This window comes from Diospyros lotus, chromosome 5 (assembly GCF_014633365.1).
Source record: "Diospyros lotus cultivar Yz01 chromosome 5, ASM1463336v1, whole genome shotgun sequence".
Taxonomy (NCBI): domain Eukaryota; kingdom Viridiplantae; phylum Streptophyta; class Magnoliopsida; order Ericales; family Ebenaceae; genus Diospyros; species Diospyros lotus.
Window position 1 is genome coordinate 22,451,095 of NC_068342.1, and position 14,733 is coordinate 22,465,827.

At 43.1% G+C, this 14,733-nt stretch overlaps 1 long non-coding RNA gene across 2 annotated transcripts; it reads right to left on the reverse strand.

The window, feature by feature from the left end:
- Nucleotides 1-2,977: 2,977 nt before the first annotated feature.
- LOC127802904 (uncharacterized) lies at nucleotides 2,978-12,140 on the reverse strand. Of its 2 annotated transcripts, none has more exons than XR_008023362.1 (3): nucleotides 12,045-12,140; nucleotides 3,323-3,382; nucleotides 2,978-3,035 (listed from the first exon to the last, which is right to left on the reverse strand). It is a non-coding gene; the product is annotated as an uncharacterized LOC127802904 (long non-coding RNA). The 2 variants fall into 2 exon arrangements; XR_008023361.1 differs by lacking the exon at nucleotides 12,045-12,140 and adding an exon at nucleotides 3,458-3,553.
- Nucleotides 12,141-14,733: the final 2,593 nt, after the last annotated feature.

The following is a 14,733-nucleotide window of genomic DNA, read 5'->3' on the forward strand; positions in this document are numbered from 1 at the left end:
TAATTGTGTTGGGCTTGGGTTCCATCTATTAGTCTAACTAACAAGGCTCAACAGGCCTTGGATCAACCAATGTATGTCAAACATACACTAGCAGCCCAATAATTAAAAATAATCCAATTAACGGCCCTGACCCAATTTTAATCATGGCCCATAAGTGTCATACACTCATGGATCGGATAAAAATAATAAAAATAGCTAAACAATTTGGCCGGACCCACCAAAGGGAACGGAATGCACTGGGCCACCGAAGGGTAGGCCCGGGTGCTTCATGTGGACCCCGGGGAAGGGTTAAATCAAAGTCCGAGGGAGCGGGAGGGGCCGGGAGGTGGCTGGGCAGTATGTCACACATGCTGCTAGCCCAAAAAGGGCCAATGGCCGAGGCTGGCGCGCGCATGGGCCGCGCCTGGCGCGTACGGCCATGCTTGGGTGCGTGCAAGGGCGGCTGGGGGGGGGGGGCGAGCGCGGGCCACTGGGCCGCGCGGGTCGTCCGCGGGCGCGCGGGTTGCACCCGCGGGTCTCGCCCACTCCCAGCCGCTGCACGAGGACGCGCGCAGGCCTGCCTGGCCATGCCTGTAAGAAGGATGCGCGCGTGCGGCCGCACCCTGTCGGGCCATGCGCACGCCCAGGCCATGCCCAGTGCGCACGGGCCCAGCTCGGCCGCGTCTTTCGACGCCCCGGTGCATCCGTATGCACCCCGAACCCCATTTCACCCTTTTTCGTGTCATACACGATCTTTTGCCCTTCACCCAAAAATGTTTTGCAATCCAAAAATATAAACGCAACAATTATTTAATTATTTCACAAATAACAACATAATCGAATCCGCATGTAAGGAATTGAAATATTTCGACGATGGCTCTGATACCACTGAAAGTAAAGTAAGATCGCTACGGGGCAAGTAGTGTAGTTCAAAATTTTGAACCTTACCCCGACCCTGGCGATTGGATCAACGTCGAAATCAAAACATTCACAAACAAATAAATAAATCTAACATTTAGATTATCGAGTCGTTCGCAGATTTGAGCCGTTCAAGCGTCTGGCCTCTAACTTGTGATACGCGAGACGCGTCCATTGGCAAGGAGAGCAGAATAGGAGTGCTAGCTCCTTCTCCTTTGCGCGGCTGTGTATGGACAGAAAAGAAGGTCCTCGTTTCGTATTGATACCAAAAGAAACGGGAAGAGTGAATGGCAATACATTTTTCAACTCTTGAAAAACGACACCAAAAACTCTCTTCAATTTGGGCAACCCATAAATAGGTATTTATAAGGAGCTCTAAGGTTTCTTAAACCCTAATGGACATGGCCCGGCCCATTTAATTTAGTCCAATTAGGAACTTAATTAAATGGGTTTATTCTAGTCCAACTAGGAATATAATTAAATGGCCCAATCCTTTTATAAGTTTAAATAAAATATTTTGGCCCAAATCTAATTTAAGCCCAAACATAATATTTAATATTTGGTCCAAATCTAATTCGGTCCAAATATAATATTTAATATTTAATATTTAATATTTGGCCCAAATCTAATTTAGTCCAAATATAATATTTATTTTAATATTTGGCCCAAATCCAATTTAGTCCAAATATTAACTTAAGCCCAAATATATTTTATTTCCTATTTGTCACTCCAACAAATAGAAAATTATTAAATTAGAAACTCCTTCCTAATTTAATCAATTGCCATTTTAGGAAACTCTTTCCATTATGACGACTTATCGTCATATCGACGTCATTACGTCTATTTGTTTTTTTAACGTGAGAACCTACGACGGTAAAACTTCTTGCCGAAATGTCCCACTTAACCATACGTCCACTCTCCTAGTTTAAGTCAGGGACCGTGCCTATTGCGTATGACTCATTAGGCTTCCGAATATGTTGGCAATGTGTTGGTACAAACACATAAAACAAGATTGGCCTCTAGTGTAACGCCCCGCTCCCACTTACGGGTGTTACTCATGAACAATCGCCGAAATTGTCCACCTGCCTGGCCTGTGGCGAAGGGTGAACCATGTTTCAAGACGAAACGCCCTAGGTGGGAACTAGGCTCGTCCTTCCCTTCACAGAATCCCAGGATTCGCTAGCAGAATTGGGCTTTAGCCACACCGCATTGGCTATAAAGAAAATCTCCTTCAGGCGCCCAATCGCCATATTTTTTTTTTTTTTAATTCTTTTCCATTCAAGAATTTTCACCGGGCTCCATAAAATCACCATTTAAAAATCAATCCATTGATTGATTACCAAATTTGGAGGAAAAACTCATATTTTCAATTTTTCAAAATTTCGGCATTTTCTCTTAAAATGCCCGAAAAATCCCTTTATTTTTGAAATTTCCTCCGGGGCCCAAAAATCAATAAAGAAATGCCCCAATTTCTCCCAAAATTCCAATTTTTTTAAAAAAATTGGCCTGCGGGGCCCGCTGGCCCGCCCGGGGCTCGAGCAGGGCCCCGCTGGCAGCTAGCCGCTCGGCAGCGCGCCTGCCCGCGCGCCTAGCCGTGCGAGCGCGCCCGCGCTTGCCCGCGCGCGCGCGCCTGGCCGCCCGCGCATGCGGCCGCCCTGTGGCCTGCAGCTGGCTGGCAGCCCTCTGCTCCTCCAGCTGCCTTCCACACTTCTTTCTTTTTCTTTTTTTTTTTCTCTTCCTTGGGCTATAAAACCCCAAATTTTCCAGAATTTAAAGTGAATAAATAAACTTCATTTTCCTTTAAATTTAGCCTCTTTTTCTCCAAAATTAAGGCTTAAATTTATGCTCTTAATGCTTCCACAACAACTCATATCAAAGTGAGGTTTTTGCCTGGGCTTCAACATGCCATAAGCCTCAATCTCATTCACTTAAAAAAAATCAACACTTCAAGAAATATACACTCATTGACTTAGGCTTAAACAAGCCATTACCAACCCAATAAAATTTACATCTCATGAATCAAACACAATAACATAAGCTTCCATAAGCCATACATTTACAACAAAAATAAGTAAACAACATGAGCTTCCACCCACAAGCTTGCCACTTTTTCTTCTCTCTTTTGACATAAGAACAACCTACAAGGGGAGGATAAAACCTCATGAGCTCAAAAGCTCAGTAAGGGTGCATATGCAAAGTAAATACAAGCATAACAAGTCTATGTAATGCAAATGCATGCAAGCATGGTTAGGTCATTCCATCCTCACAACCCAACATGGTTTGAGGCATCAACCTACCATTTCTTTCCCACCCCCATGGCCATAGGTCTCATGAACAAATAAAGCATGCAAAAAGATACATAAAAGTCTATGCAACCTACTTACAATGCAATGCAAGGCCACCTCTACATGGGGCCATCCCTTACCTTATTCTTGAACCTCCCTATCTTTATTTCAAGAGAGCTTCCTACACCATTTTCTCCCACCTAAAATGGCATTTCTACTTGTCACTCACTTTAAATACAAGAATACTAAATAGAGAAAAGAAGAATGGAACATACCTTGGTTGATCTTCATTTCTTCTCCATTCTTTCATTTTCTCCCTTTCTTCTTCTTGGAAGACAACTCTTCCTTCCTCTCATTTTCTTTCTTTCTTTGAAATGGCAAAACTTGAGACAAGGGCTTACTTTCCCTTTAAATACTACTCTTGTCTTGAAATCTCAATTTCAAGACTTAATCTTAGCCCTTGATTTCCATTTGCTTTTTGAAAGAAAATCCCAACCACACAAGAAAGCACAATCCATGTGCTTTGGTCTTGATTACTCTCATCCATTGGATTTCCTTTGTCTTTGCAAGACTTCATCTCCATCATTAAAAGAAAGCACACTTTTATTAGGATGGCAATCCATGCCATTTCTTCTCTTTAAATCCCCACCATAGGATTTATTCTCTAATTCAAGAATACATCTCATCCATTGAATTTTATATTTATTTTCCATTTAAATTAATGGGACTAATTTCCACCATCATATGAGAGACTACTTGAAAGACATAATCCCTCATTTTTCATTTAAATAAATCACACCATTTTCCAAGCATTAATGGGTGACCATTTTCCCATTTTCCATTTCATTTATTTAATTCACCATAATTTCAAACATTAATGGTGACTATTTTCACATTTCATTTGGATTTTCTTTAATCCAACACCATAATGCCTCTCATTAAATGCTTGAAAGACCAATTATCCTTTCTTTTTGCATTTAATTTAAATCATTCTCCAACTCATAATTCTACATATATATATATACATGCTCCCACATTTCTTATATATATATATTAATTTCTCTCAAATTCCAAGATTATGCCAAGTGTCACTCCAAGACACAAACTTGGCTTCCAATTCTTGATCTTGGTCATCCATGTGGCAATACCACATTTATTTACCAATTTAGGGAAAAATAATTATTCTCCTCAAATAATTTAATATCCACCATTTTTCCTATTTTCCATAATTAATTTCCTTTATGGAATCACTCCAAATCACCAAAATTCTCATTTCATGAATTATTAATCCCATATCTCCACATAAACACAAATTTGGGATTTAATTCACTTACTCACCTAATTCCACATAGGAATTATTTTCAATTTGCCAAAATACCCTTTTATTGGATTTTCCTATCCAAATTACCAAAATACCCTTCTCATGGGCATTCTCAATCTCAAGGATCATCACTTTCTCAAGGGCATTTTTGGAAGTTTACTTACTTCCTTTCCTGTTCTCTTAACACTGGTTACACCGGGTGTTACATTCCACCCTTCTTAAAAGAATTTCGTCCTCGAAATTCACCTTACCATAATCTCCTGCCTAAGATAATCGCATTCTCAGGCTACATGGCAAATTCTTGTGCTCGAGAACCTCATAGCCTATTCATTTCTCACATTTACCTCGGGTTACACCTACCTCAAGGCTTTGCTTTAGGATTTTGATCCTCCGACTCTCGAGGACATTCACCGATCGGATACAGCTTTGGCCCCCCGCCAAGCCGCACCTTTGGTCGCTGGTATCGCTTATTGCAATGCTATCCATCTATAGATGGATTTTCTCTACCGCGAAGCATCACTTTGCTGTCCACTTCCCATTTTCCATCAATCAAACAACTTTCACTAACATTGCTTCACTGATCAGTCTACCACGGTTTTACGCCGATCACACACGGCAACGTTTCACACTGCCAAATCACATGGCCACGATTTTACGCTGGTCCAACCAGCAACGTTTTAGCACTTATCATCCACCGCAATGTCTCTTTTAGTGCCCACAAGACACTCTGACACCCATTCATCGTGGCATACCGCCATTATCACACGCACGCATACCCTAAGTTGATCCTCATGGCAACCTCTCATTACCGATCAACTTATCGTGCTAGCACTACATGGGAAGCACCTATTTGGCCCACCTTACCAACTTCGACTATTTTATACATGGTCTTCTACCTTGACCAGCCGACCCTCATTTTCGATATGATTACGCAAAATCAACATACCTAACACCATGCTAGGTAATTACACAGTTCAACCATACGTGCATTACCCGAGTCCAACTCGAGCTTAGCGATGCACGCACCATTACAATCTCACCTCGAGCTTAACCATGCTCAGGCCACATCCTTCTCCCAACTAGGAGTTCTTCGCATTAAGCACACAAGGTACTTACTAGCCGATATCAGATGCTAGTAGGGGTCTCTTACCCATACAAGGGAACTCTTCGTTGAGCAACCCCCCTTCGATACCTTACCCAATTCAACTTTTACAATTATGTTCCCATGCTAGGCCTTACCTTGGCTACTTACCCTACCATTGCGCTTAGGGTCGTGGAACCTTTAATCAGCCCTCGTCATCACCCACGGTGCGTGGCACAAGTGATTGGCTTATTACCATCTGCACAATCACTTATGCATCGCACCTGTAGGATGACTCGTGCCTTTGGTCCCCACCACAACAAGCTATCATGGTTACACCCCCACTCTTGTAGTGGTCTTCTAGCCAAATTTTCTCGCCCAGCTTCAATTTCATTAGGACTTTTCAAATCTCCCCATTTCTCAACAAAGCCTCTTACTCTTGAGGCACGAACTTTCAGCCATCATACATCAGGTTCATTCTCAACCCGTAATAGACACCTGATTTAAACCATGCATAATGGTTCCTCTTGTCCTCCTTGGCAAGGACATCACCATGACAGCAACAAATTTTCTCCCCCACGATCGTTGCATTTCAAAATTCATCGATACCAGCCTTCATGGCCATTCGCACTCGGCTTCAAGGTCTTACCATGCACGATGGTTACCTTTGACCTTCCTAACAACTTCTTTTCCCTAATCGCGACGACGACACCACCATGCCATCACAAAAGACTTGCTGCTCTTTGAATCTCACTGGTCACCACAACCAGCATGACCCTACTCTTAGGTCGCTTTCTTCACATCACCTTTTATACATCCAGCACCTAGCTAAATCCCTGAGAGACTTTGGCTTCTCCCGGATTTCTTATACACTTTGCTACAGCTAACTCACACCTCTCGGTGAGCAACCACATGGCTCTAACACCACAATAGCTTCACTAGCCGATTTCCTTTCACAACCGTTAACCTTAGACACGAGGTTAACTCTCATCGATTGCCCACACACTAAGGCATCCCTTTAGCTGCATCACTCACAGCCATTAGGTGATTTCATCACCTCAACACTACTACTGGAAACTAATCTCGTCCCATAAGCTCTTTCTTCGAGCTTTCTTTACCCATTGGCGACATCTTAAATTCGCCCTCATCTTTCGACTAACTAACTAGATTAGCATCTGCCGGATCGCCCGACTTACAACCAGCACAACCTTCCTCTAGGCACTACACTTGCACTAATCGACTATCGCTTCGATATAAACTACACCCATTGGAAATCACCCCCGCTACTCTTGTGGAATTCACGCTTCCACTTGATGCCGTAGGACTCACCTTCCTACTCAGGCACTCGCCATTCGCTAGCTTTTCCCCGGGTGATCTTTCCTGATGAAGTTGTAGCGCCTTAAGAAGTTCCTCCCACACTATTGCCTCATGTGCAACTTTTCTTGGGAGAACATCTCAAGTTCTACCCAGGTCACATTTTAACACTACCACTTATAGTCCTCATTATGGAGCAACATTCCTTTAAGCAACACAATTCTGCCCTGTCCAATCATCTTTTGTCACCTCGGATCTCCTTCTCAAAAATTCACCTAGTCTAACCACCAGGAACCGCTACACCTTTATGTTGCATACACGGCAACCAACAAGGCCTTACCTCATAGTCCTTGAGCCTCACGCTCCCAATCATTGCCATCAAGTGCTACCACCTGGCAACTGACCATGTGTCGTCAACTGGAAACCTTCCAGTGCCACATGAGGACACTTCCTCATTTCACATCGACACGACCCGAACTGACACCAGTCTGTGCAATTGCGCACCTTCACAGATTTCAAACCGTGCCTTAGCTACATGTTTAGCCTACCACAACTCACTTTACTGGGTTAGAGATCCCTTTATTCGAAGCCTTCACGCGCTTCAATAATCCCAACTTATGGTTAGCTTCCAACTCGTAAGTCCTTCCCTCCACGGCACTTACGTAATATTCTCGAGCCATTTACCGACTCCACCAATCGATCCTTCTTCTTGCATCACCGCAAGGTCTCACAGGGTTCATCATCTTGATTTACCCGATCAACTTCGATCAAATTAACCACCACTGCGTTAGCATTCTTTAGCAAGGAGCATCGCCACACCTCTTGTTATCACACCACAAGATATCACTCCTTTCAATTCACAAACCTTTTTGTTGCTTTGACACCAAAAGCACTACCACCATACTTCAACCCTTACGGAATTTTAAGTCTAGCCTAGGCATAACCTACAGCATACCCCAGGTCTTCGGCGTCTAATCGTCTCTACTACAGACGTGTTATTCCACGTAGAGGGCTGCAGTCCCTCCTGTGGACTAATCGTCTGCATCCAGTGGTCCCTAGCATTAGACCCGTTAACGATAGGCATCAACCGTAGCGTTATTCCTTGGCTAGACCCGTTTCCTTTCCCCGGGTTTCTTTCTCAAACATCTCATAGATCTTTAGTCCTTGGCCATCTGCATAGTCACTGTGTTGTCCTGTGCTTCGAGCGCGCCAACACCTGGTCACCATCGTCGTGTCACTCCCATACATTGGCCCAACACTGGTTCCCTATCGTATTGCCCTGTGCTTCGGAGAGTCAACACCCAATCACGTGTCACTCCCATACACTAGCCCAACACTGGTTCCCCATCGTATTGCCCTGTGCTTTGGAGAGTCAACACCTAATCATTATTACTGTGTTGTCCCTTACACTAGCCCAACAACAGTTTCCTACAGCATGGCTCAAGTCCCACTCTGATCTGTTTCGCATCCCGTAGTGTGACTTTCAGCCTTCCAGTCACACTTCTGATATCGAACCCGGCATGACTACCTCGCCACGCTCGCAGCCACTATCCTTACCAGGCTTCCTACTCGGTAAAAATCTATCGGATCATTACCACGTTCTGCGATTCCTCCTTAGGACTACTCTAAATATCGTATCCTTTATAGGAGATTCTCGGTCTCACCTGACCAATTTTTCCTAAGGTGTTGCTCCAGATCTTCAACATCCGACCGTCACCTGCAGTTCACTAAATCGCTCAGGCTCACGAGCCAACTCATTAGTCCTCTGCCACACGGTCCATAGTATCAAATTCGTCACACCGAGCTTTGCACCCATAGCATCAAAGCTATTTAAAGCCTCCCGAGCTACGATGGTTCCACTACCATCTTACTCGAGCCATCCCACTTGGTTATCCTCGCCTTGATAACCTCAAGCTTATACCATAAGCCCCGCTCCTCAGGACTTTACATCTCTTATCACCTAAGAGACTCTCAGACCACTTCGCATTTTGAGGCCTCATGATCTTACCCCACAAGATCATATTTCACGGCTCTTATTCAACATTTGGAAGCTCCAACTTTCCATGACAATGAACTCAAACCATCATGATTTATTTCATCACCTAGCTCATCCCAAAAGCTTGGTTATCAATGATCTCTCAGTCCACAACCGACACGTTGAGCTTACCTCAAGCTCCTGCACCCATAACCACGGAGCGCCTTGCATTACCCTCTAGGTAAATTGAGACCTCTCGTCTCTCCATGCACACTCACATATGAATTCAGTCACTACGCCCAGCTTGGCCTTCCGCACGCCTCGATCGGGCTTCCTTGACTTGGAACTAAAATTCTTGAGCTTTCACATTGCTCATCATGCCCTTGCCCACTTAGCATCCAAAGTTGGCATGTCTTGTGCGCGCATAGCCCATGGATGTCCGGCTGCCACTATTTACTACCCTCGGCCACACACCGTTCATACCCTTCATTGGGTGACCTCCGCGTCTCCCATCAAGGGTCTCATAACCTTAGGCATCATCTCGACCCCAGGCATCATAATGAGGGTCTATTCACCTCTCATCTCCCGACCTTAGGCGTCTCGCCTGACCCCAAGCGTCAATGAGAGTTTTAATTGGCCCCTCATCCATCATTCACATGAACGGTCACTTGGCCTTTCATAATTAGGACTCCTAATCCCATGGTTCCCACGCGCATATCTACACATGCCCAACTCCTTTATCCCAATTTTGGATTCCCTTGGATTCCAACTTGACTCGCTTGGGATTTCCAGTTCGCAGAAGCACCCGCTAGGGTCCATTTGCCACATATCTATCCTTTCTTAAGATAAATATTGTTTCTTCATGAAACCCACTAGGGTCCACTCACACCCTAGGCACGTCCCATCCAGGATCTCCATAACCATACGATCACCTCAGACCATATGCATCCCTTATGCATAACACACTCCCGACTCCCCTCGGAGTCTTTTTGCAAGCCATCAACGTCACGCCTACTCTGACCATGACTGGCATATACCTCACATGCTCGCTCTGCCTAGAGCCTCTTTACAAGCAACCTTAGCTTACTCCCTTCCTGGAGCTCGTCACACAACCTGTTGACGACTTCTTTGTTTGGGCTTCGAGCTAATCTCAGCCTTAGCTCACCCCAATTCAAGCACACAACCCTTAGCTCACCACCCATACGGAAACAACTCCATTCCCTTACACACGCTCGACCATATCCCCAACATAGGGATATTCCGCTAACCCATTTACGGATTAGATATACCTTGAGCCCTCCAGGCCCTTTCATGACTCTTGTCATGATTCCACTTCATGTCCCCACACGAGCCTCAACACTTCACTCACAAGGAAATCTTATCCTTAAAACGCTTCATGAACCCCCAAATTTCTACATTCGGGTCCTCGATACCAATCCCACACTTGGGCATTTGACTTTTCTTTGCTCCACCCGTATATCTTTTACGGCATATCATCTCAAACATGATATTTTCCCTATTCCTATAGCAGGAATATCCGAGCATTCCACTCGCATCACTACAGTCCTCCATGTCTCGACCCAACCCCTAGGGTCCTCGGTCACTTGTGGTTCTACTTCCAAGGCCTTCCGATCAACCTTCAACCACATTTCTCCAAGCATCTTCTACTTGATGCTCCAACCATGCTCTGATACCAAACTGTAACGCCCCGCTCCCACTTACGGGTGTTACTCATGAACAATCGCCCAAATTGTCCACCTGCCCGGCCTGTGGCGAAGGGTGAACCATGTTTCAAGATGAAACGCCTTAGGTGGGAACTAGGCTCGTCCTTCCCTTCGCGGAATCCCAGGATTCGCTAGCAGAATTGGGCTTTAGCCACACCGCATTGGCTATAAAGAAAATCTCCTTCAGGCACCCAATCGCCATATTTTTTTTTTTAATTATTTTCCATTCAAGAATTTTCACCGGGCTCCATAAAATCACCATTTAAAAATCAATCCATTGATTGATTACCAAATTTGGAGGAAAAACTCATATTTTCAATTTTCCAAAATTTCAGCATTTTCTCTTAAAATGCCCGAAAAATCCCTTTATTTTTGAAATTTCCTCCGGGGCCTAAAAATCAATAAAGAAATGCCCCAATTTCTCCCAAAATTCCAATTTTTTTTAAAAAAAATTGGCCGGCGGGGCCCGCTGGCAGCTGGCCGCGCGGCAGCGCGCCTGCCCGCGGGCCTAGCCGCGCGAGCGCGCGCCCGCGCATGCGGCCGCCCTGCGGCCTGCAGCTGGCTGGCAGCCCTCTGCTGCTCCAGCTGCCTTCCACACTTCTTTCTTTTTCTTTTTTTTTCTCTTCCTTGGGCTATAAAACCCCAAATTTTCCAGAATTTAAAGTGAATAAATAAACTTCATTTTCCTTTAAATTTAGCCTCTTTTTCTCCAAAATTAAGGCTTAAATTTATGCTCTTAATGCTTCCACAACAACTCATACCAAAGTGAGGTTTTTGCCTAGGCTTCAACATGCCATAAGCCTCAATCTCATTCACTTAAAAAAAATCAACACTTCAAGAAATATACACTCATTGACTTAGGCTTAAACAAGCCATTACCAACCCAATAAAATTTACATCTCATGAATCAAACACAATAACATAGGCTTCCATAAGCCATACATTTACAACAAAAATAAGTAAACACATGAGCTTCCACCTACAAGCTTGCCACTTTTTCTTCTCTCTTTTGACATAAGAACAACCTACAAGGGGAGGATACAACCTCATGAGCTCAAAAGCTCAGTAAGGGTGCATATGCAAAGTAAATACAAGCATAACAAGTCTATGTAATGCAAATGCATGCAAGCATGGTTAGGTCATTCCATCCTCACAACCCAACATGGTTTGAGGCATCAACCTACCATTTCTTTCCCACCCCCATGGCCATAGGTCTCATGAACAAATAAAGCATGCAAAGAGATACATAAAAGTCTATGCAACCTACTTACAATGCAATGTAAGGCCACCTCCACATGGGGCCATCCCTTATCTTATTCTTGAACCTCCCTATCTTTATTTCAAGAGAGCTTCCTACACCATTTTCTCCCACCTAAAATGGCATTTCAACTTGTCACTCACTTTAAATACAAGAATACTAAATAGAGAAAAGAAGAATGGAACATACCTTGGTTGATCTTCATTTCTTCTCCATTCTTTCATTTTCTCCCTTTCTTCTTCTTGGAAGACAACTCTTCCTTCCTCTCATTTTCTTTCTTTCTTTGAAATGGCAAAACTTGAGACAAGGGCTTACTTTCCCTTTAAATACTACTCTTGTCTTGAAATCTCAATTTCAAGACTTAATCTTAGCCCTTGATTTCCATTTGCTTTTTGAAAGAAAATCCCAACCACACAAGAAAGCACAATCCATGTGCTTTGGTCTTGATTACTCTCATCCATTGGATTTCCTTTGTCTTTACAAGACTTCATCTCCATCATTAAAAGAAAGCACACTTTTATTAGGATGGCAATCCATGCCATTTCTTCTCTTTAAATCCCCACCATAGGATTTATTCTCTAATTCAAGAATACATCTCATCCATTGAATTTATATTTATTTCCCATTTAAATTAATGGGACTAATTTCCACCATCATATGAGAGACTACTTGAAAGACATAATCCCTCATTTTTCATTTAAATAAATCACACCATTTTCCAAGCATTAATGGGTGACCATTTTCCCATTTTCCATTTCATTTATTTAATTCACCATAATTTCAAACATTAATGGTGACTATTTTCACATTTCATTTGGATTTTCTTTAATCCAACACCATAATGCCTCTCATTAAATGCTTGAAATACCAATTATCCTTTCTTTTTGCATTTAATTTAAATCATTCTCCAACTCATAATTCCACATATATATATACATGCTCCCACATTTCTTATATATATTAATTTCTCTCAAATTCCAAAATTATGCCAAGTGTCACTCCAAAACACAAACTTGGCTTCCAATTCTTGATCTTGGTCATCCATGTGGCAATACCACATTTATTTACCAATTTAGGGAAAAATAATTATTCTCCTCAAATAATTTAATATCCACCATTTTCCCTATTTTCCATAATTAATTTCCTTTATGGAATCACTCCAAATCACCAAAATTCTCATTTCATGAATTATTAATCCCATATCTCCACATAAACACAAATTTGGGATTTAATTCACTTACTCACCTAATTCCACATAGGAATTATTTCTAATTTGCCAAAATACCCTTTTTATTGGATTTTCCTATCCAAATTACCAAAATACCCTTCTCATGGGCATTCTCAATCTCAAGGATCATCACTTTCTCAAGGGCATTTTTGGAAGTTTACTTACTTCCTTTCCTGTTCTCTTAACACCGGTTACACCGGGTGTTACATCTAGCAAGGTGTCATGCCTACCCAATTATTCAGAAGGATTCATAATCCGCAAATAACCTTTCACGAGCATGGTTACCTTGTAATATGATCCTCTCGTCTATGTATCTTATGTGATCTCAAGTATGGCGATGTGTTGCTTGATAACGATCACATGAGTTTTTCTTCGGTCTTCCGGATATCTTCACTTAATTAGAAAGTAAATCAATAACTCCTTATTGATCTCTTTCACCATGGCCGTGGATTTAAAGTGAATATCCACCGAAGGCGCCTTAGATACATCATCCTCTATCAAGAGATAGACGAGTCCCATCTTGGTTATGCACCCATCTCCATAAGCCTCACGATATGCCCAACGATCGCCCACGTGCAGCCTTTATCTAGGCTCATCGAAACGATGTCAAAGCATATCGGTCTTCTTATGATTTGACCGTGACAACCTCAGGTCCAAGGATTAGTTACACCCATCTCGTATAAGAATTTCATCAACATATAACCAAAATGGATTCTCATGGCGAGTCATGTCCAGTGACACATTCTCCAACATTGGTCACCTATGTACTTGTCTAGGCATCCCCATGCCTATGGGTGTGAGACCCCCATTGCTATCACATAGCAAAAATATAGCACATACAAGTCTTACCGCAATTGTCAATGTCCATTCTTGACATTGCTACGACTTGGGACATTTAATGATGTCTAGAAACTGTGATGCATCATCTCACATATTTATAGATTAATCACAGTATACATCATATGGACTTCTATCTAGTTTCATTTGGTTATTACAATAATAACAAAAAACTAATAGAATGACTTCTTGTAAATTTGAACAACTCGTTATTCAAATAATAAACATGATTACAATTGTCAGTGTATAACATGCCTAATCTGATTGGGTCTAGAGCACTTACACTAACAAAATGAAGACCTGGAGCCTTATTTATAGAGACTCAAAAGGCAAAAAGCTGAAGCTGTCAGACGAATATAGAAAATAAAGAGCAAACACGCATAAATGATCTTTCGAAGATAAGCAAAATATGGCAAAAAATGCACTAAAATTTCTCGGTATCTTATGCTCTTTTACCCGATCTCTCGACTAAAAAAGCAAGGAACAATTGATGTACCTGGGAAAGTGAAGCGGATATCCGATTAAGCGTGAACCCCAATTTAATGGAAGAAAGCAAGGGCAAGGGGTCGAAGAAGACCCACTCGGCATAACCGAGTGGGGGGCCACTCAGTTAGCCGAGTGGCCTCACCCCTGCTCGGCACAACCGAGTGGGGGTCCACTCGGTTTTGCCGAGTGGGCTCTCGCCCCAATTCGGCCTAGCCGAGTGGGATCCACTCGGTTAGGCCGAGAGATCCCACTCGGGGCATGACCGAGTGGGGGGTCACTCGATCATGCCGAGTGACCCTCCGGCTCTGCCATTTTTCGCGGTCCACT